The sequence below is a fragment of the Haemaphysalis longicornis genome, unplaced genomic scaffold (assembly GCF_048455015.1).
Source record: "Haemaphysalis longicornis isolate Haplotype H1 unplaced genomic scaffold, Haemaphysalis longicornis Haplotype H1 scaffold_12, whole genome shotgun sequence".
NCBI classification, from domain to species: domain Eukaryota; kingdom Metazoa; phylum Arthropoda; class Arachnida; order Ixodida; family Ixodidae; genus Haemaphysalis; species Haemaphysalis longicornis.
The window spans coordinates 42,030,111-42,051,180 of record NW_027526225.1 but is presented as its reverse complement, the minus strand read 5'-3'; the positions used below and the strand labels follow the sequence as shown (position 1 = coordinate 42,051,180).

At 45.1% G+C, this 21,070-nt stretch overlaps 1 long non-coding RNA gene across 1 annotated transcript in view; it reads right to left on the bottom strand.

Moving 5' to 3' along the window:
- LOC144161931 (uncharacterized) overlaps window positions 1–21,070 on the bottom strand; it is a 177,260-nt gene that overhangs the window by 123,277 nt on the left and 32,913 nt on the right. The window contains exon 2 of the long non-coding RNA XR_013320535.1: window positions 11,900–11,944. This is a non-coding gene — a long non-coding RNA (uncharacterized LOC144161931). The remainder of the gene's footprint in view (window positions 1–11,899; window positions 11,945–21,070) is intronic.

Here is a 21,070-nt window from a genome sequence, read left to right as displayed (position 1 = left end):
AATCTATTGCATAGCTACCTTCGTGACAGATCATGTTATGTTGCCGTCAATGGCCAGACGTCCTCCTTTTACAAAGTGACCAGTGGTGTACCTCAGGGTTCGGTATTAGGCCCACTCCTCTTTTTAATGTATGTTAACGACGTTTCTTCTGCCATTCGCAATTCTTCTTTCCTTTTGTATGCAGATGATATAAAGATATTTAGGGAAATTCATTCATTTAACGACTGTCGCTTGTTGCAGTCTGATTTATGTTCTTTTTCAGAATGGTGTAAAAACAATAACCTTTCTCTCAATATTTCAAAGACAAAAGTCATGAGTTTCACTCGCAAATCATCTAGCGTATCTTTTTTATACTCTGTCAATTCTGTGTCTTTATGTAGGGTTTGTGAGATTAGTGATTTCGGCGTTCTCTTTGATAGCACCTTGCATTTTTCAGCTCATACTAAGCGTGTTGCTATGCGGGGTCTTCGTTCTCCCGGCTGTGTTTGTAGAATATCGAGAGAATTCAATTCTCCTATGCCACTCCGCAAATTGTACACCGCAATATGTCTTCCTCAACTTGAGTATGCATCTGTGATCTGGAATGGCATCTCTAATTCCTTAATTAACGTAGTTGAGCGTGTCCAGAAAAAATTTCTAAGCGTTTACAACCATCGCTTCGCTAAAAATGACTCTGGCTCGTGTTCTAAAACACCGTTCAACTATTGTCACTGCCTTCACTTCGCTGCTGGCGAAATCGCGCCGATCTCTTCTTTCTTTTCAAGCTCGTTCACGGTACTATATCCTGTCCTATACTGCTCAATAGTATTAATTTTCGGATTCCGCGAAAGCAAACAAGAGAGAGCAGGCCGTTTCTTGTAACTACCCGCCTCTCTCAGCACTCAACCCTCAACAGGATACAAAGTCTTTATAATTTTTATTTTCTTGACCTTGATGTTTTTGATGGGTCACAGTCATCGTTTTCCTCCAAGGTTTCTACCGTTATAAGATAACAGCACATGTGCAATTTGCTCTATCCTTCTCTTTTAGTTTATCTGGCGCATTGTTGTATGTATCTATGTATGTATGTATGTATATTATCTGACTTTTCGTCATTATCATTAGCTATTTCTCATACTGTGTTAATCTACTTTTTCCTGTCATCCTAATATTTCTGTGCGCATTGTATCTCTGATAGTTTTCTTTTGAACAGTCATCTTGTTCAATTGTGTTATTCTTAGTTTTTTTGTTTCTTTTTTTGTGCGCCAGCATCAAGACCTCTCGGTTGTTCCTGGGCACATTAAATGATTGATTGATTGATTGATTGATTGATTGATTGATTGATTGAATGAATGATTGATTGATTGATTGATTGATTGATTATTATTATTATTATCATCTTGCGGCAAGATGGCGCCCAGCAAGGATTGCTGTATTCTATGCTCTTGTGTTTTTTATGGTAAACAAAAGTTTTTCCGCTGCCTTTCCTGCAAAAAACGCGTGCACGTGAAGTTTGTTGTGTGGCGGGACGCTGAGCTTCAACTCCTGAGTTCTGGCGCTCGGCCGTTCAAGTGCAACATCTGCGAAACGGCTGAGGCGGCGGCTAGGCCTAGCGGAGCTGGCGACGACTTCGGCACGTCCGCAAGCGGGGCTCCTTCCCCCTGCTCCCTTCGACGAGACTCGCCCCGGCCCCGGCCCCGCCGTCCCAGCTGGTTGACCTTGACGCCGAAGCTGCTGGTCTTTGCGCAGTCCTCGTCGACGCGCTGGACGGAATTTCTTTCCTCACCGACCAAGTGTCCCGGCTGCGGGAGGACAACGACCTCATGCGCCGGGAAAACGCGCACTCTTTCGACCGTCTCCTTCAAGAGAGGGAGGGAGACCGCGGCCATTAGGCGAAGGTGGTTAGTTCCCTGCGTGCGGAGGTGTGCTCCTTGCGTGCCGAATTGCTTCGTCGCCCCCCTGCCTTGCAGGATGTAGTACGTCGCAGCTCGGAAAAGCCTTCTTTCACGCAAGTTGTCTACAAAGAAGTGTCACCGTCGGCTACGTCGGCTCCGCTGCAGTCGGTGTCTTCGGCTTTTCCGACACTGCCTCCCACCCCGTCCTCACTTTCCCCGGTGCAATCTGTGTGTGTGCTTGACCGTAACCCTCCTACTATTGAGAAGAAGCGCCGAAGCCGGGCATGTGTAGGTGCATCGGACACATGTGGCCTCGTCGTCGTTCCGCAGCCGATGCGCCCCAAAGCTATGTTCGTCTCAAAGCTTTCCCCATCCACCACCTCTGCTAGCCTTAATGCCCATCTGTCAACCTTAGGCGTCTCGTCCTTGAGCTGCCGACGACTGAAGACTAAGTTTGACACGTACGCATCCTTTTATATATCCGTCAGTGAAGAGTTTTTCGAGCGCTTGAATGACCCCGCTGTTTGGCCGAAAGACTGCCTCTTTAAGGAGTTTCGAGGCATGTTTCGCGAAGGCATGCTTCACAGCTCTGAGCGCATCACATAAGAAAAGCAATGATGACTAGTACTTTGGATGTGTTTTATCAGAATGTGGGCGGTCTTCGTACCAAGGCAACTGACTTCTTTTGTAATGTTCTGCCTTCTTGTTTTCCGTTAATAGCTATCTCTGAAACTTGGTTGTGCCCTGATATCCTGTCCAGTGATTATTTCCCTCAAAATTATCATGTATATCGTAGTGATCGTGCCTTGACGGGAAGCAAACAAAAAGGGGGTGGGGTCCTTCCTGCCGTCGACAAATCTCTCCCGAGTGTGCTTTGTAGTGATATTCAGAATGCAGATGAGTCTGTATGGGTTGAAATTCTTATCTCTAAAACTGAAAAACTTCTTGTTGGGGTTTTTTACATTCCCCCTGATGTAGCTCCTGACGCATTCAATCAGTTAGTCTCCTCCATTGAACAGGAGCTTATTACTCATTGCAATCGCAAGGTCCTCCTTCTTGGAGACTTTCACGCTCCTGGCGTTTAGTGGAGCCATCTATCCTGTTCCCACCATAACCACTACATTGAACAGAAGGGTAATAGATTACTAGATTTTTCGTCTTTCACTTCCATGGCACAGCATAATCACATAGAAAACTGCAGTGGAAACATTTTGGACCTGTGTTTTTCGAATTTTGATGATGTTAGTGTGTCACACTCTGCTTGTCCTTTAGTTAGACCTGACAGATTTTATCCTTCTCTTTCTATTTCCTGTTCCCTTCCCACAATGCTCCACCATTCCGTAAGTTCCTGCAACACGCAACCTCGCTACGCTTTCGCCCGGGGAGATTACGTTGGGCGGTATGATTACTTTTCTGCTGCCCCTTGGTCGACAGTCAATGACGAAACTGATGTCAATGAGCAAGTTGACAGTTTTACTGGGATTGTACTTTTGGGTATGAAGAAATACATCCCGCAATAATTACCAAAGTTCAAATTCCCACACTGGTTTTCTTCTGAATTGCGGGATGCCCTTAAACTCAAAGAACGTGCGCACAGAAAGATGAAGCGCTCTGGTGCGAACCCGTTCGCTCAGGAGTTTCGGCGCCTACGTGCCTTATGCAAAATATTGCACAAGCGTGATCATGCTTCGTACCTGGCGTCAGTAGAAGCTAAAGCAACCCATCAACCGGGAGCCTTCTGGAAGTACATTCATTCAAGATCTAGTAAAACTAAAGAATCTATTCGTTTACTAGACTCCAACGGCAATGAGGTTGCGGAGGTGGCCGACTGCTTTGGTCGTCAGTTTTCTTCTTTTTTTGAAATTAGCGGTGGCAGTGATAACAGTAGCGCCCCTTGTCACCAGGGTGGTAACTCTGGTTGTTTCCAACTGGATGAGAACATCGTGCGGACCAGTATCAAGCGGCTAAAGCCCTCGCTTTCTTGTGGACCAGATGGTATTCCTGCCGCCATTCTAAAAACATATGCAAACATATTCGTTTCTGTGTTGACTTCAATGTTTAATAACTGTCTCCGGTCTGGCACGTTCCCTCGCTCATGGAAAATCTCTCGCGTATTCCCTGTATTCAAGTCAGGCCCAAAAACTGACGCCATAAACTATAGGCCAGTCTCGCTCCTTTGTTCTGCCTCTAAAATATTCGAGTTATCTCTTCATATGGTCGTGTCTTTCTCACTTAAACATGTCCTCATTCCTAATCAACATGGCTTTATGCGTGGTCGTTCAACTTCCACAAACCTCGCGTGCTTCATGGAGCAGGCCGGCCCAGCAATCGTTGGTAGAAGCCAGCTTGATGTGGTCTACTGTGACATGAGCAAGGCCTTTGATGTAGTCAACCACTCGTTATTGCTTGCCAAGCTCATTCTGTTAGATGTCCACGCTTCTTTGGTGGGTCTTATATGTTGCTATCTCCAGCAGCGATATTGCTATGTAAGTGTTAACGGTCACACTTCATTTAGGTACAAAGCAACCAGTGGTGTACCCCAGGGATCTGTTCTGGGTCCCCTTCTTTTCTCCATTTTCATTATGATGTTGCTTGTGTAATTCACAATTCTTCTTTTTTGTTGTATGCTGATGATATGAAAATCTTTAGAGAAGTGCGTAATATTCATGACTGTAATTATCTTCAGGCTGATATTGCGTCATTCCATCGTTGGTGCACCAAAAACGACCTAATTTTGAACCCCTCAAAAACGAAAGTTGTCTCCTATAGTAGAAAAACTCAACAGCTGCAATACTCCTATAAAATTGCAAGCACTGCATTGCCGAGGGTGACTGAAATTCGAGACTTGGGAGTACTATTTGATTCTTCTCTGACTTTCTCTTCCCACGTTACACAAATTACCCGTCGCTCTCTTCGATGTCTGGGTGCTGTTTGCAGATATTCTAGAGAGTTTAAAGGTCCTCTTCCTTTCTTCAAGTTGTATTCGGCTCTCTGCTTACCTCTTCTCGAATACGGCTCTGTTGTTTGGAATGGAACTTGCAGGTCCAATAGTGACCGTATCGAAAGAGTTCAAAATAAGTTCCTTTCTATCTTTAGGCACCGTTTCCGTCATGTACAAGAAGACGCTAACGGCAGCGTGCCTTTTCTGAGAAGTCTTCCTTCCCTTCGGTGTCGACGAATGCGAGCTGATATTATCTTTCTTTATAGACTTCTTCATGGGGATATTTTGTGTGACGACTTGGTTACACTTATCAATGTCAACTTGCCGAACAAACTTTCCCGAACATTTCGAACTTTTAGAACAGCTGCTTTAAGTAGAAGACGCTCGTCCATCTGCAGAATACAATATGCATATAATGAATATTCTGATCGTCTTGATATATTCCAGAGCTCTTTTTCTTTGTTCTCAAACGACTTGAAAACTGTTGTAGCTTAAGTGCCTTTATGTCATTGCAAATTTATGTGCCGTATTTATTTTAGGCAAATCATGTTCTTGTTTGTTTGTTTTTCACATTTCCTGGTTTTGCGTTGCTTGAATTTCTGTAGGTTTGAGTGCCAGTGCTTGTAATGCTGAGCTTCTTTCAAAGTTGAAACTTCCGAACATTTTGTTATGAAACCTTCGTTTTATGCGTATAACTTATCTCTGTCATGTTCAGTGAGTATTTCCTGTTTTTCACGTGCCTTGAACATTTCGCTGTCCGAGTGTCATGGCTTGCAACACTAGGTCTCCTGTTTCTTTTCTTTTCTTTTTTTTTTGCTGTTTTGCTTTCTGAGATTACTGAACCTATCTTTACTTTATTGTTTCTTTCATGCATACGGTTTTGGGTGTAGTGTTGTCTTGATTTTAGTTTGTTTTTATGTATGTTTTGTATATGGCGTACCAGTACCAAGACCCTAGGGTTGTTCCTGGGCACCGAAAATAAAGGTTGATTGATTGATTGATTGATTGATTGATTGATTATTATTATTTTCATAGTTGCCTATTTTTGAAACGGTTTACTGTCACTTGTTCGTCTTATCATTTGTCTCTACACTCTTGCCGTTGTTTTTGTTGTATTACTGTCAAACTTTGTTGCTCTGCCTGTCGTGTGGCCTTTACGACAGGCAGAGAAACATAGGCATCTGCATTTTTTATTTTTTACCTGTACCCAGGCTCCGCCTGTGCTTTATTTCGGTCATTTTCACTACTTAAATTTGTGTGTGTCTTGTCGCTTGTTTGTTTCTTGCTATATGTTTCTTGTATTTTGTTTTCATGTAACTACCCGTGCGCCAGCACTCAGGCCTCTGGCTGTTCCTGGGCACGTAAATAAACATGATTGATTGATTGATTGATTATTATTAATATTATACACTTGTAGGGACAAAGTGCCTTTACTTCGCTAATTTATTGATTAGTTTGTTTAACACGCCCACGCTACACAGACGTTGAGGCGGGCCTTAGTGGAGCTCGCGGGATTAATTTTTACCACCTGGAGATTTTTAAAGTGCAGCGAAATCTCGAACATAAACGTTTTCACTTTTCGCCTTTATCAGAAAAGCGGCTGCCATGGCAGGAATTAGTTCCGCGTCTTTGGGCTCACCTGTACAAAGCCTTAGCCACCGATCCAGCGCGGCAGTTTTACTTCGCTAATTTTGGATTCTTTTCCAAGATTTTCCCACCGCGGGATATTTTGATTCGCTTATTAGTGATTTTTTCCCCAAAGAAGCAGAGCGTACTGCAGAGTTGGCTCATTTACGCTTTTTTTTTTTTGCGTCTGTCTAATCTCCAAATCTTTCGCGGACATTTTGTTTATTCTTCGGTTCTGGGGGGACATTTATACGATGAATTTTATTTATTTTTCCAGATCACTTTTGTGAAACTTTTATTTTTCATTCTTTTTCATATTTTCTGGTTTTTCGAAATTTTGTGTTACCTTTGCCAAATCTTCATTTTCTGCGGATATGCACGGCGTTACACTGTCCGTGCTGTGGGGGTACTTGGAACAGAATGCTACATATTAAAATGGCATTAATTTTTGAACTCAATACCTACTCTTTTACCATGTTTGTGAAAGCATATTCTCGATTTTGTTCCAGCGCTGTGTCAGCAACGATATAAAAGTAGCATTACAATATTACTGCAAATGCGGAATGCGTCAGCAGGGCGGCTGTCACTTGGCGCACAAGTGGCGCTTTGGGAATGCCATCAACGTGTCAAAAAAATGTGGGAAACCTGAGCCTTAGTACTCCGGATCAAAGAACATACATTATATTGTGACGGTAGTAAAACTTCTCACCTTCACTGCAGCGACCATTCTATTTTAAACTACACATTTGAACCGCAATACGGACCTCGCGCTTCGCCTTCCAGGCGTAGGACCTCTGAATTTCAGTAGGAAGTAAATCTTGTCTCGACCGCTGCTGGAGTTGGGGATCAAAAACTCGTTAGAGGGTCACTGCTACATGTCTCGTTGATTCCTTACTTATGGACGGAATTCCGTCATACCTGCCTTGGAAACTCGCTCTTTTGTGGCCTTGTTCTGGAAACGCTTCCGCCAGAGACTTCACATTTTTGGGTTTTACGTTGCAGTAGCGGACAATGTACAGTGTCATCCCTGCTTCCTGGTGCCTGTTGCCCTCATCTGTGCTGAGCGCGAAAGCTGATCAAAATGAGTAAATTGAGACACTTTCGTTTACCCATGAATAACTACTACCGTGCTCTTAATAAAATACTATAGCTGCGTGCACATCTTTCGATGATTTCAATCTTTTGTTGGGTGGTACGTCTCTTTAAGTCGCACGTCTTTTTTTGGGTGGTACATTATTGTTGTACACTCCCTATATCTAATAGGGTGTGTACAACCGCAACGTTAGGAGGCATCTTGTAAGAATAGGTTCCGTGTCCTTCAAAATGCTGAGAAATACTGGAATGATTTGGTTATTTATTGTGGTGTAGGACACGCAGTGTATTCGTGCAGTGCTAGAACATGCATGCGACAAAAATGTTCAGCAAAATCGGTTGCAAACTAAACATGGCGGAAGCGATAAGCAAAACTTCAACTTGAAAAATTATTTCGGGTTTGGCGCTGCTAAGAATGAGTTCCCAATTCAATTACCAATTCAATTCCCAATTCCCAACTCGCTAAGGAAAACTCAGAACTTCGACGAAGCAACGCGGAACTTGAAAAGCAGAACAAAGACCTGTGCAAACGTGTGAACGCCATAGAGCAGTATTCGCGAGCGAATAATGTGGAACTGAAGGGAATTCCGGTTACGCCGAATGTGTCTTGTGAGTTAATTGTTCAAACTATCGGAAACAACATTGAATATCCCATTGACTTGAAGGACATCGATGTGTGCCACAGAGTATCTACTCCGCATGACCCTCACGCTATGAACATTGTCGTCAGGTTTGTTTCCCGGAAGGTACGGAACGAATTCTATGCAGAAGCAAAGAAGGCGCGCCTATCCACCGAGGATTTGGGCTTTCCACCGACCAAGAAACAACCAGTGTATATCAATGAGCACCTTACTGGAGCTAACAAAAACCTTTTGGCACAAGAGCTAAAACTGAAAAGAGAAAAAAATTGGGAGTTCGTCTGGACGGAACAGGGACAAGTTAAAGCACGCAAGACAAGTGATAGCAATGTCGTGCGTATCGCATGCGAGGATGACCTATGTCGTATAAAGTAGGAATCGCTCGCATCTTCGACATGGCTTATCACACGGTTGACGAAATTAATTTTGGTGTCTCCGAAAATTTTGGTGTCTCCACTAGGTGCCCGTTTCAATGCTCGCAGTATAAGAAAATTATTACTCGGCTATCAGTAACTTCTTGAACCTTTTTAAGCGTAAGCCCATGTTTATAGGCATATCCGAAACATGGTTGACAGAGTAGAAGTGCCTCTTTTTAGTTTTTCTGGTTATAATATGGAAGCTGACTGTCGTGTCGAGAACTTGTCAGCCATCGCACACGGGGGGGGGGGCTGCCTTTTACGTTCATGCAGATGTGGCATACAAGAGACGAATTGATATTAAATTAGCAATCAATTCTTGTGAATCCGTATGGATTAAAATTGATAAATCCCAGCTGACATTTCAACAGAATTTAGTAGTTGGTGTTATTTATAGGTCTCCGTCGGCGTCATACTCGCAGTTTTTCGCAGAGCTTGACAACGTTATGACTGCATTGTTAAATACAAGTACAGCTGTCATAATTATGGGTGATATTAATATTGATTTAAGTGATATTCATTCGTCGTCTTGTAATGAATATGTATCGTGTTTCAGTTGTTATGAATACAGCAATCTTGAGGAGCCCCCAACACGTGTTGCAGGCCAAAGTAGCACTATTATTGATCATGTATTATCTAACACTCCTGTATGTAAATCTGCCTCCGTTCTTGAAGTAGATATTTGATATCATTACCCTGTAATTTTTACCATGTCCAATTTTTTGAAAACAAGCCCTAAGCGTTATGAACATTCTTACTTTGACTCATCTGCCTTTGTAAATTATATTTCTTCTGTTGATTTGTCACATATGCATGCGCCGCAGTGTTCGAATGAGTCCTATTAAATTTTGCCTCAACATATTTCCGCAGCAGTGATGTCTGCATCTACTACACGTACCATAACCAAAAGGGATGAGGTTCCCAGAGAGCCTTGGATAACTAAATCCATGTTGCGCTGTATAAAACGAAAATATAATATGTATAGGAAACTTAAAAAACAACTCTTTAACCGGTCTCATCAAGACAGATATTCGAAATATGCTTCGGTTTTAAACAATGCTGTTTTTGCGGCCAAAAAATCTTATTTTTGTGAACAAGTTTGTGCAAACGGGAATGATTCTAGAAAAAACTGGAATCTTAACAATTTTCCAGGAAGAGACAAAAAACAACATCCACCAGAACATATAGTTCATAATGATGTTATTTTGAATTCTCCGGAGGACATTTGCAATGCCTTCAGTAGATATTTTTCTTAATTGGAAAGTCGTAGAATCGAAAATTACGATTGAAGCCATATAGCGCGTTCAGCTTACTCATTTTACCTTAATCCTACAGATGAATTCGAAGTATCTTCAGTGATATCAGGATTACGCACGAGTGCTAGTGGGGTCGACAACATCCCAGCACACGCAATTAAGCTTGTCAAAGATTATATATCACCTGTCCTTGCCCATATAATGAACAATATTTTTCTCACAGCCGTATTCCCTCACCGACTGAAAATTGCCAAGGTTCTTTCAATATTTAAATCAAAAGACAGACAAAAAATGGAGAATTATCGGCGCATATCCATACTCCCTTTTTTAAGTAAAGTAGCTAAAAACTTATCGTTATTCGTTTAAATAAGTATCTTGAAAAGTATATATTCTCACAAACCCCCAGTTCGGATTTAGGAAAGGTTATTCGACTAGCACAGTTATTTTGACTTTTGTAGACGCAGTGCGGAAATATATAGACAATGGTTTTTTAGTAGCCGGCATCTTTATAGATTTCGCTAAAGCATTTGATTCTTTGAACCACGTAATTCTTAAAGCGAAATTAGAGCGTTACGGCATTAATGGCACTCCTCTGAGTCTTAAAGAAAATGATTTCAAAGATAGACAACAAGTAGTTCATATCGGTAAATTCCAATCCGAAATTAAATCTATAAACCTTGGAGTTCGTCAGGGATCCATCCTTTGGCCGATATTGTTTTTATTGTATAATAATGACCAGCCTCTTCAGCTAGTTCACGCCAGCCCTGTACTTTACGCCGATGATACGAATCTTTTAATTGCGGATCGTAATGAAAGGGCATTATAACAAAGGTTAATGAAGAACTCAAACACTTATATTCATGGTGTTCAGCTAATGTCATTCAACTTAATCCTCAAAACACAGTTTACATATTATTCCACTCAGAGGCCAAACGAGTAGGAGAGCTTTCTCCTGTTATTTATAATTCGTCGGTGATTGCACGTGCTAACAACACAAAGTTTTTGGGTATTGTTATTGATAATCATTTAAAATTCACTGATCATATACGCTTAATCATAAAAAAGGCGTCCTATGGATTGCATGTACTTGCGCGATGTCGACATTTTTTTTACTTCTTACATACTTTTGAACTTGTACTATGCATTCGTACACTGCCACATAAATTACGGTATCGTAGTCTGTGGCTGCAGATATTAAACACACCTCTTGCCTATTCTCCGGTTACAAAAACGAGCACTTAGAGTTTTTTTACGTTGTACAATTAATAAAATAATGAATATGTCTGAATTTTCGATGTACTTAATGTTTATAATTTAGTAACGTATAACATAGCGCAACTCATGTTCCAAATTCTTCAACAGAGTATTAAATATAAACACAGTTTGCTTGCAACCTTCTCATCGAACCACTGATGCGATCCCACAACGTCTTCTGTTGCCTAAACTTCGTACCAATCACGGAAAAAACACACTAGAATTCACAGGAGCAACTTACTGAAATAGTTTGAATGCAAAACTCAAACCCTTACTTCTTTTATATTGTTTAAAACACATGTCAAGCAACATCTTATGTCTGAAAATTGCATGTGATACAATTATTTTTGTTCTTCATTTTTATCCTTTTTTTTGTTGCTGCAATTGTCAGTACCAACTTGTTTTAAAAGTGTAGTATTATTTGGTTGGGACCCTTTGACAACAATATTGGGTCCCTGTGTACATGTATCTGTTTTGGTTCAAATAAATAACCCTCAACCTCAACCTCGAAAAATTCCCATGTCAATGAATTCCCATTGCTGGGCTTATGCTTTCTCAACGGCAAACTGCCCCCTCACTACTCCCTAAAAATTTCAAATGCAATTTCCTCACAACCCGCAGTTATGCTGCCCAAATCTGTGCGTTCAGTATTTTTTTTTTATGCACCGTCAATACCAGCGTAGATTCTGGCTAAGAAAAACACAGCCTGAGACGCCCTAATAGCGTCGCTTCATACACCACAGGTGGACACCGACGTACAACCTATTGAGTATATGAAAATCAAAAGAAAAAAAACACTTACTTGTGAAATGTTGAGAATGACGCTGGGCTTAGCAGTAGCGGGCGACTGAAACAGAGGAAATAGCAGTATCGATTATTTAAATAAGAAGTTTTGATATAAGATGAAACAAAACAAAGGGCGGCTTTGCGTGACATTGCGCCACATCCACAGCAAGTGCAAAAATACAATTTTCCAGATTGTGGCCGCCTTTCTAAGGACTATGTAATGTATGCATAATTTTAGGCTTTTAGTAACACGTACTTATCTAAATCTTTTCCCCGGAACTAAAACTACAGGTTTTCCCACTGGATTTAATCTAATCGCCATACAGTTTGGTGCAGGCGCCAGCCAATTTATTACAAGCTCCATGTAAGTTAATCCAGATGCCATGTAACTAATCCTGGTGCGAGCGAAATTACTCGAAGTGCAACCTGTGTAATCCCATCGCCAACCAAATTAATGGAGCTATCAGAAGAATGCGCAGCTTCGCGGACTTTGTGTGCGTGGTGTGGTTAAAACGTGGTGCTTTTTTGTCCATTAAGTGTAAAATATCATATGCGCGCAGCCTAATGCACATTTATTAACACCCGCAGAGCAGGAGAGCGGTCTTCTTCGATCCGTTGGTGCCGTGTGCTGATCGTCTGTGAGATCATCAGAAGTATCATCTACTCCCGTATTTTTTCGGCAGCAGATTTGCCAGCGTATTGTCACGCGAGCAGGCGACACTTCTGTCGCGAGCAGGTAATATTTCTTATCCCGATCTCGCAGACGACAATATAATATGGAAATAACGCTTAGCGCTGCAGAAAACCATTCAATAATAAAAAATCAGACTGTAAAGGGCATTTAAGAAATATGTTTTTTTCAAAGGAGCTTCTGAATGCATTGTTACGCGAAAAGCAGACAATACTTACGGCGTGTGTTATCGACGGTGCTCTTGCAGGCTTTTAGGTCGCAGCTCGCGGGACCAACGGTCTGCGCGTGTTCGTAAATGTATGTTTAGCTGTTCGCATCACGTATCTTGCACATAATGGCTCAAGAAACACCACGTTTTCACCAAACCACGCCCCACAAAGTCCGCAGATCTATGCCTAATTTCGCACTAAACTCGCCTGAAAATTCTTTGTGATTGCTGGATTACTTTGGTTGGCGATGTGAATAAAGTGGTTGGCACTTGGACTAAATTAGCTCGCATGTGGATTAAATTCCATGGCGTCTGGATAGAATTAGATGGCGCTTAGATTAAATTGGCTCGTGCCTGGAATAAATCGTGTGGCGATCGGATTAAATTGAGCGGAAAAGCCTCTTGGTTGCAGGCTAGATTTCCGTTGCACCGCAGAAACGGAAGAACTTGATTTTCTTTCAGAAGTGCGCGGGCGACAAACTTCGGCATGTAACCGCTCGGGGTATTCGAATGAGTGTCACGCTGGCTCCATTCAAATCGTTCAGTTTTATTAAAAAATTACCCCAGAGACTGCAGCTGACTACCGAGCGTTCTTCCTAACGTCACTAGCATCACAAGTATTCCATGCATCCACATCCCTGTGAATCCTAAATTCGCAATTTTACAAGCATCTACAAGAGGACAGGCGCTAAGCCTAACTCCTCGCTAGGGAAGCAACCGAACCGCCGGATTCTTTGCCGGCAAGCATCGCGTCAGCGTGCACTCCCACCGACAATCCAGTTGCAAGCGTGTGACCTCCTTGAAACCCCACTGATAAAATTATAGAAGCTAATGACACAGACATCACATCCCCGGCCACCACGGAAACCCATGAATAACTCTCCAGCCCATGGGTTGAAGTAGTACGCCGCTCGCTCCGACAACGTACTCCGCCACCGTCCAAGCCTGCTCCCGAATCACCGCTGAAACCAGCACTCCGCCATTAACCCGTTAACCCAGCCAACCCGTTAACCCAGCCAACCAGCCATTAACCCGTTAACCCAGCCAACCACTTCTACCCACGGTCGACTTTAAAATAGGCATCCGCCGAAGAAACGCCTACAGCTTTCTCGTGCAGACAAGATTTCTCTCATTGCGTCAGTCGCTCGGGTGATGGTGTTCCCAACTTTACCAGCACCTTGCCAGCTCCGCGTTAGCGCGGACCAGAACGTCATAGTGGTCAGCACACACTCTCCAGCAGCGGGGCGAGCACTCGAGAGGCACCATAAGATTGTCGTCTTCGGAAAACAGACACGAAGTATACGTTTACCTGATCGCTCCGGGCAACTCTTGCCGTGGCATCATACACAACATCGCACAAGAACATCCAGAAGAGTACGTCAAGAGTACGTCAAGACGAGGTGCTCAGCGCTCGTCGCATCGGAGAGTCCAAAGCCTTCGTCATTAAGTTTGGAGGCCAGCAAGTACAGTCCTACGTTTATGTCATTCGAGCCCCCTCCGAAGCTACCCCTATCGCCACACAGTCGCCTTTTGCACCCTGTGTCATCAAGCGGGCTATCCAGTCGACGTTTGCCCCTCGCCTCCCGCCACACCCAAGGTCACGGCATACGGTGCCTCCCTCAACGAGACTCAGCTCATGTGCACAATGCGGTGTGGGTTTTGCAGAGAACCGCACACAACCGCATCTAAAGAATGCCCAAGCTGTACCTGCCCACCGTGTATAAAGCCAGGAAAACCGCAAACAAGTCCACATCCAACGAGCCCTGTCGGTCGCACTCCTCCTATCCTTGCTCTCAGCGCCACCGGGAACCTCTTTGTTCGGGCTCAAGACCGAGCCGAGGCCAGGGTAACGGGCCACTACTCGGGCATTCGGTAATCAGGGTGCTTTCAAGCACAGGGAACGCCAGCCTAGGCAGGCACGCGATCGAGGTACGACGCCAGGGACGCCGTGCAAGCAACCCAGGGACCAACCCTCGACAAGCTGCTCAGTCAACACGGGTACAGGGCACAAAGAACCATGCCAGGTAGACCCCCCAAGGAGAGCTGGGAAGGAATAGCAGCCTCCAGGACTGAGGATAAATATTGTGCAATTATAACATGACTGCAAGCTGAAAACGCGGCTCTAATACAGGAGCTCACAGAAATGCAGGCCTTGTTAACAAACGAAAACAGCCAACACACCTCCCCCTTCCCCGCAACAGCTTTATCCCACTATCAAGCGCCCCCGCACTTTCCTTCCAACAGACGGTGGTGCACCCCCCTGTTCCCACAACCCTTACCCCCCCCCCCCGTTGGTCCAGACAGCGCCAGAAAACTCTACGCCATTTATCACTCGAGAAAAAGTGGTGGGTATGAGGTTTTATCTGCAGCAGCAGGCATCCTAGCAGCACATGATTACGGAGCAACTCAATCAGACCATGTAAGACATCGAAAATATGCATGGCAGTTTAGAGGAACGAATCACGAGAATTGAAGCGTCTTCCAGTTAGTGCACCCGCGTCACTACCTGCCTTCCTCCTACATCAGATGCCGTGGAAAAAGATGGGTCCTCCTAATAAGGATAAACGGAACCGCGGCGAAATAGTAGTTTGTCCATTGAACTGCCGCAGGTTCCGCAAAAAACGAGAACTTATCCAGTATGGCTTCGTGATAATATTACAACTGAAGAAACGCCCCCGCACGCTGGTACCGATGTCAACCACCGGTATACAGCACCCCTATCCCTCGCAGGATCCCCTGTCATCCTCCTAGAACTACTGCCCACCAAAGGCTCAAAGACCTCCTTACCCATCTTCCATCTAGATGAATACCACAGACCCAATTTCCCCAAAGGCCTTAAATGACATGCTAGAAGGGGCTCGGAAAGAAAGCCGGCAGGCATCAGTTCATCGTCAGTGTAGACTTCAATGCGGCGCACCGATTTTGCGGTTACAGTTTCACTAATCCAAGGGACAACTACCTTCACAAGCACATAGACGAGAAAGCGTGGGTTAGGCTGAACGATCTCAAAATACGAACTCGCTCCGGCACAAGCACCTGTCGTGATACAACGCCAAGCCTCTCCCTGAGCAAAAAGCAGGTGACGTGCGTATAGCGAAATACGCAGCAGGCACTGGGCAGTGATCATGTTAATATTTAATGAGTCATTTCAAACCCTGACCTAGTCCGCACAATAGGACGTGCCTGCTCTCAAGCAGGCACATCCCATTGTGCGGGATGGTTGTAGGAAAATGAGGTCATCGCGGCAGAGGACATCACAGATCCGATAGAGGAAGACCAATATTCCGCATGGATAACTTATGCAGGACCAGGCTACCGGTATTACTAAATTACATACAAATATCGACAATATATGTCTGGACACAAACCTTCTACACATATGGGAAGCGAGGCGGAGCCTGCGAAAGGTGTGGGAAAGGTACGGGGCAATAAAGAACTCCGCATCCGCATTGCACATCTAGCTGAAAAGGCAGCAAAATACCTACCTGAACTTGGCCATGAGACTTGTCTCTCTCTTTGTGACACCATGGGCAACCATGTGAGCACGTCAAAAACCTGGAAAATCCTTCATTACCTCCTGGACCCCTCTAACTCGAAGACAACGTCACTGTCTCTCCGGCACAAGCACTCTATTCACCCACTTCTGACGAACCTCGAGATCAAATTCTCACTCGGACCTCAACAGCGCCACATAGACTACGGTGGCGAGCCAAACCCAACACTGCATCAACGCATCCTCATCTCGAACGTACGAGCGGCACTTGCTCTCCTACGTAAAAACCCGGCGTCGGGTCCCGATGAAATTTCCAAAAGGCTTCTAGCCAACCTCGATGACGACTCCCTTGTGTCCATCACTGCGTGCCTCAATAGAGTGTGGCTGGAGGGCAAGATCCCGGCCGAATGCAACGTCGCCAACGTTCACCTCATATCCAAGCCGTACAAGCCCCCTCCATTGACGACGTTCGACATATATTACCATCCTGTGTCAGAAAACTTATAGCGCATATCGTCCTTGCTCGCGGAAAGCGTCACATAGACGATCGGGATCTCATGCCGCCTCTATGTTTGGCTTCCTTCCCCACCTCGCCACCCAGGAGATCCTCTATTGCAAAGAACAGGTCATCACCCCGGCCACCCGATATTTTTCGCCGCGATGCTGGCATTAAAGTTCTCGAAGAGGGTATTTGACAATGTGTTACACTCAGCCATTTTGGCCCACCTTCGATAGCTGCGTTGCGGGAAACGCACGTACGCATACGCGCGAAACTTCCCACAAACAGGCAAGCGGTGATCCGCGTCGGTGAAGCAAGGTCCACCCCATCACGCTGGCGAGCAGAGGCACTCCACAAGGAGCAGTACTCTTGCCAATCCTCTTTAATATCAACCTAGTCAAACTGCCACAACGCCTTGCGGCTTTCCGAAACATTGCGCATGGCATCTATGCCCACGATGTGACAGTCTGGACAGGCACAAGCTCATGGGGGCATCTGGAACGTCGCCTTCAAGAAGCGGCCGATGTGGTCACTGAGTACGCCAAATACTACGGACTCTCTTGTGCCCTGAAAAGTCGGAACTCCTTGTGGTTCAATCAGGGAGACCCAAGCGGCACCCACCCTCACCGGTCGAGATACACCTAGAGAGCCATAGGTTTCGCCCCACACCTCACTTCAAGATCTTTGGAATGGCCTTCAAGCAAGACTAAACTCCACCCTCGTAGCTCGCCTAAAACACACTACGGACCAGGTGTCCCATATGCTGCGCAGGAAAATCACGAAGGGGCGCGGCTTTGAGGAGCATGAGGCGCTGCGTCTTGTGCAGGCCTTCGTTATTTGCCGCATAACTTACGCAGTCCCATAAGCTCTGCTGAATATGCACGAAAAAGAATGCATGAATAGAATCATATGAAGATCATACAAGTGCGCACTGTGCCTTCCCCCAAATACATCCACCTCGCTCCTCCTTGAACTCGGCATCCATAATAAGTCATCTGAGCTAGATGGAGGACATCTGCGACAGCAATACCAACCGTTCTACCTCACCAAAGCTGGCCGCCATGTCCTGTGAGAAATGGGAATAGATACACCAGGCTACAAGTGCCCACCTTTAGAGCCCCTCTCCCGACTTACTCAAGAACTCCTTGAAGTCTGACCCTTACCGCGTAATATGCACCCTGAACACCACAGTGTACGACGTAAGACTCGCCCTCAGGCCATCTTACGGCAGTATAGCCAAGATGATGATGCAGTCTTCACAACCAAAGCGTCATACCCCTCTTGCCCAGCGTTCTCCCTGGAAGTAAGCGCCGCTCAAGGAGAACCGACTATCACTGTCTCTACCAAAACACGCTCTCCAGCTAAAGCTGAAGAGATGGCCATCGAGGTTGGCATCTCCTCTACCCAGGCTACTACTGTAGTGAGGCATAGTCAACAGGCCTGCCGGCACTTTCAGGCCGAAACGGTACACGCTGCGGCCCGCGCAATGCTACTCCGCGACCCCCCACAGCGGCAGATCCAGATCGTGTGGACTCCAGCCCATTTGGGAGTGACAAGGAACGAGACGGCCCACGACCTTGCGCGAAAAAGGACACGCCGCACGATGAGTGAAGCCGCCGCACGGGAGAGATATACTCACGTGCTGGCATACACGGAAATGACCAAACATCTACGCCTGGCCTGACGGACCCTTCCACCGTACAAAAAGAGTCTGCCGATACTCCTAACAAATTACGTACCCTAGCTGCAACTTCTTTGGAGCCGACTGCCCATGCCGACGTGCCTGGAAACGAAGGTGCCCATCAGCATGCCCGCGATCTGACAGACCGGGATAGTAAGGAGTTCGGCGAGGAGTGGCGTGACTGTCCTCTCTTGACCTACAAGGAAATCACGCAGCACTACCGCCTGCAGTGAACGATTTACCCTCCTCCACACAAAAACCTCACAAAAAACAAGAACGCCACCTTCGAGGTATCCACACCATACCTTTCCCCACCCAAATGCAGCCCACATTCGGCCCCCCACCCTGTACTACTCGCAATGCCGCTTCTGTGAGGCTCCGGGCATGCTTTACCAAATTGTGTGATGCTTCGATAAAAACCCTAACCTACCCCCCTGCCCTTTTTTACCCCTGAGCACTGGGAGAGAGCACTATCCAGTTCGGACCCTGATGACCAGCTTTGGCTGGTGAAGAGAGCCCAAGAAGCTGGACGGTCTCAAGGGGCCCTGGAATAAGGACTCTTCCCCAAGGCGAACTTCTTCATAGCGGCGTTTATTTCTTCTCCTCCTCTTTTACACCTGGTGGAGGATGCCCCTCTCATCTTCTGCCCAAACCGAATCCGCACAACTCTCGCGTGCTCTGGGGGCGCGCCCTGTCCAGCTATTGCCTGCCCGACAAGCTTCGTCTGGTGGAGCGGGCTGTAGCGGTTGCCAAATCATACCGAGTCCTGGACTGAGGACTCCACCTCCTGAGGACTCCCAACAAATGTGCTACACAATAAAGATGTTTATCCTCCTTCTCCTACTCAACAAACTTTAACCATTAATGTTTTATCTGGCAATGAACCCACCATAGCCAATCGGTTATTGTTACCGTCATCATCCGCGCTAGATTATGTTCATAATGGTCGGCGCAGACGAAAACCGGAAAAACAAGAATAGGGACCACACAAGCGCTGTCTAGCCTACTCTTTTTGTCCGGTTTTCGTCTGCGCTCACCATTATGAACGCACTCCAACTCGCCCAGTTGGCTACCTTATTGCTAGATTGTGTGCAGTTGTGTCCGAGACAAATAACGCTGACATTTCCGCCTTCCAGCTCTAAATTATGAGAGCTTTATACCACATGTGTGGCTGATTATAATGACCGCTGTCAGTTTATGTGAAGTGTTGTACAATAACTCGGATGGTAAAGTTCAAAAAGTCTACCCTAATATCTCATAACACCCGTACATAAACTAGCCGAAGAACTTAAGACGGCGGCACACAGTAAAAGGATTAATGTTCACTTCTTCGTCGCAAAATATTACTGCGAGGCCTTCGTACTTATAGAAAGTTATGCATACAGCAACTATTCCATTAAGCAACGGAACATACAAGACACGTTACCAGCTTGGTATGAAAAAATTCCGCAAAGCGTACTTGACCGAGGAATATGTCCGAGCCTCCGAGGTGCAACTTTTTCCTGCTCCCGCCATTATATTTCTTCTTGCAGCGACCAATCCCTCTATTTAGTCGATAGAGGCCTCATAATCCCTGGTTTTCAATCTCCTCGAACAGCGGTAATTATCCCCTCTTGAAAACAGACACCAGGGCGATTGAGCAAGCTAAGTTCTTTAAAAGGTAGGCATTTTACATTCAGCCTAAATTTGTGGTAATCACAAGTTGTTACGAATTCAGCTCTCTGAAAGGTACAATAATTGCTACGTTATACTCATAAGCTGCTACAGGGTATTTCGGTGTCGGTCTGACAGTCAACCTTGACAAAACACGGCGTCAAATATGATAACTTGCGCGCAAATAGGAATGACTACATGAGAATACAGCGCCCTAAAGTAAACTATATAACTTGAAATAAAAAGAAAGAGGTACAGTTTTTAGGCGAACGTTAGCAGGTTGGGTGCAATTCGAGTTCCCATTGAGGTTCCAAACTCGTATTGGACCCGACTACGCCAATATCTTTACGGCTCATCTCGAATCAAACTTTCTTGACACTCATAATTTAAAGCCACTGTACTATGAAAGCAATATTGACGACACGTTCATCATCTGGCAGCATGGTAACGCGAAGCTCCTCACCTCCATTGAGGCATTTAACCTACCACATCCTAGCATTTCTCTTCCTCATTCCTACTCGAAACACAATGTAAACTTTCTGGGCGTTACCATTACTACTTCGCAAGGTAGATTTTAAACGAAGCTACGTAGAAAACCGACTCACGCGCGGCAGCATTTGCACTTCAAAAATAGCCATGTCAGACACTCCAAGACATCAGTACCTTAGTCAAGCCCGCCGTTCCAGGAGAATTTTCACTAACCGACCCGATTTTGACTGAAACTCTCGAGACCTTAACAAAACATTCTTAAATAAAGAATACCCGGAACAAGTGATGACGCCACTGTGCAAGCCAACCAATTATACCGCTACGAAATATTAAAATAAAAGCTCCGAACGTTCATCCGCAAACTTAGTTTTAACCCACTCATCCTACGCTCCAAGAGTGCCAACCGTACTAAGAAAACATCACAATGTCCTAATTGTAAGTGAGCGCTTGAAAATTATATTTCTCGAACCACC